Below are 2,828 nucleotides of genomic sequence, written 5' to 3'. Positions count from 1 at the left end.
ATGTGTGTGGGTGTGTGTGTGTGTAGGTGAGGATGTATGTATGTGTTTGTGAGGATGTGTGTGTGTGTGGGGGGGGGGGGAGTGAGGATGTATATGCGTGTGTGTGTGCGTGTGTGGGTGGGGGTGTGTGTTTGAGGATGTATATGTGTGTGTGTCTGTGGGGATGTGTGTGTGTGTGTGTGTGTGTGTGTGTGTGTGTGTGTGTGTGTGTGTGTGTGTGTGTGTGTGTGTGTGTGTGTGTGTGTGTGTGTGTGTGTGTGTGTGTGAGTGGTCAGTCTAGTTCAAGTGTTCAGCAGTCTGATGGCTTGTGGATAGAAACTGTCTCTGAGCCTGTTGGTATCAGACATCATGCTCTGATACCGTCTGCCCGACGGTAAGGGAATGAACAGCTCATGGCAGGAAGTGACCTCATGTTGGGGTGTTTGCTGTCCTTGATGATGCTGCGGGACTTCTTCAGGCACTGTTTCAAGTAGATGTCCTGGATGGGTTGGTGCACAATCCCAGAGATGTACTGGGCCGTCTTCACCACCCGCTGGAGGGCCTTGCGGTCTTCGACGGAGCAATTACTGTACCAGGCCGTGATGCAACCGGTCAGGACGCTCTCGATGGTGCAGCGGTAGTATTTGGAGAGGACCATGCATGGGAGGCATACCGAATTTCTCAGTAGTGAGTGTTGCTACCAAGGACAGACTATGTTTTCTTGCTTCAGCACTCCGCAGTTCCGTTCTGTGAGCTCGTGTGGCTCCACCCCTGTGATTGATCAGTTTGAAGAAAGAAGTTCAACAACAAGTTGAAACTGAGTGGGAAAAGCAGGGTTGTTGTGGATGTTGTTTCAAAGCCAAACACAAAGAAATGGACAGCTGCTTTCTAAGGTGATGATTCATTCAAAACACTCATATGCATATTCAACATTATGCCTATATATATATAATATGAGTCCAAGCCCAAAAAAAACCCTCAAAAACAAAATGATTGTGTCGTTATACAATACATAGTCTACCTCATATTACACAGAATATAAAACAAAAAAACACAGATTTAAGAAATCTTTGTTACGTAATTGGTCTAAACTTATTCAGAGTTGGGCTACAGTTATAATGAATTTTGTATTTGGAATAGCCTCGTAATAGGTCATATTTTATATTTTCACAATTAATAGGCTGACACATTACAGAATATCTGACCACCGTGCGTTTCCATCTCATCCCCTCTCTCCTTCATTCCTTTATTGAGCACGTAGAGGGGTTGTCAACAGTTTAATGGGTTTCCTTGTGAAAACATGTTACTATCGATGTTCCCGAAACAAATTTCACTTGGTTTCCCAAATGAAGCACTGGGTAGCTGCAGAAACTGTGTTAGAGAGCCCACGGCATATAGAGTCTGGGCAGAATATCACCTGTTGTACTGCAAAATAACCAGAGTAGCCTACCTGATGAGTGGTCTCCATTAACCAGAGTAGCCTACCTGATAAAAGGTCTCCATTATCCAGAGTAGCCTACCTGATAAGTGGCCTCCATTAACCAGAGTAGCCTACCTGACAGAGTAGCCTACCTGATAAGTGGTCTCCATTAACCAGAGTAGCCTACCTGATAAGTGGCCTCCATTAACCAGAGTAGCCTACCTGACAAGTGGTCTCCATTAACCAGAGTAGCCTACCTGATAAGTGGTCTCCATTAACCAGAGTAGCCTACCTGACAAGTGGTCTCCATTAACCAGAGTAGCCTACCTGATAAGTGGCCTCCATTAACCAGAGTAGTTTACCTGACAGAGTAGCCTACCTGACAAGTGATCTCCATTAACCAGAGTAACCTACTTGACAAGTGGTCTCCATTAACCAGAGTAGCCTACCTGATAAGTGGCCTCCATTAACCAGAGTAACCTACCTGATAAGTGATCTCCATTAACCAGAGTAACCTACTTGACAAGTGGTCTCCATTAACCAGAGTAGCCTACCTGATAAGTGGCCTCCATTAACCAGAGTAACCTACCTGATAAGTGGTCTCCATTAACCAGAGTAGCCTACCTGACAAGTGGCCTCCATTAACCAGAGTAGCCTACCTGATAAGTGGTCTCCATTAACCAGAGTAGCCTACCTGATAAGTGGTCTCCATTAACCAGAGTAGCCTACCTGACAAGTGGCCTCCATTCGTTATTCAGAGCATAAGAATGACATGTCTTTACCCCCTGCCCTTATTCCTGACTATTTAATAATGGGCCATTCTAATTCTGAACAAATGTTCCATATTAGTAAAGACAAGATTAAATGGAGAATTGAATATGATCACTTGATGAGAGAGCAGCGTGTGCAGACTGAGGCAAGCTTTTTTTGCGACTTTCTCAAATCAATAGTCTATAGTCGCATCATGCAGCCCAAATATCTTTTGATTTCTAAGGCATTCTAAGGTTTGTATAATTTAAAACTAAAGTGGCCAATAAGACCTGTTTCAAATGTTCACTTTTATGCTCAACATTGCACATATGAAGTGGCTCTCACTCCGGAAGGAGAAAAATATCCTTTCTATTAAATTCAGCTCAGTTCAATGATATTTTTCTTCCTATAAAATCATATAATATTAAATAATGACACGGGACTTCTAAGCATATCTTGTCTGCTAAATGAACAAGCCTACAGTCTATGGCATGGAGCACAACCAGATAACACAGTAGGCTGGCTCATATTCTGTTCTTCTGAAAGACATTTTCTTCATTTCATGTTTCTTTAGATTTATTGTGATGGTGTATATTCAATTTATTTATTAGACTTTTTAAAATGTAAATGTTCCAAAGGCAGCATCAGCGGTTTGTATGCGTGGAGGCCTGGAGATGCT

The 2,828-nt window shown here is 43.0% G+C and overlaps 1 long non-coding RNA gene across 1 annotated transcript; it reads right to left on the bottom strand.

Moving 5' to 3' along the window:
* Positions 1 to 1,130: 1,130 nt before the first annotated feature.
* Positions 1,131 to 2,137, bottom strand: LOC118940112. Its single transcript, XR_005036714.1, has 4 exons — positions 1,989 to 2,137; positions 1,762 to 1,778; positions 1,552 to 1,691; positions 1,131 to 1,464 (listed from the first exon to the last, which is right to left on the bottom strand). It is a non-coding gene; the product is annotated as an uncharacterized LOC118940112 (long non-coding RNA).
* Between the last annotated feature and the right edge of the window lie 691 nt (positions 2,138 to 2,828).

Source organism: Oncorhynchus mykiss, chromosome 17, assembly GCF_013265735.2.
Source record: "Oncorhynchus mykiss isolate Arlee chromosome 17, USDA_OmykA_1.1, whole genome shotgun sequence".
Taxonomy (NCBI): domain Eukaryota; kingdom Metazoa; phylum Chordata; class Actinopteri; order Salmoniformes; family Salmonidae; genus Oncorhynchus; species Oncorhynchus mykiss.
This window is presented reverse-complemented; position numbering and strand designations above follow the sequence as displayed.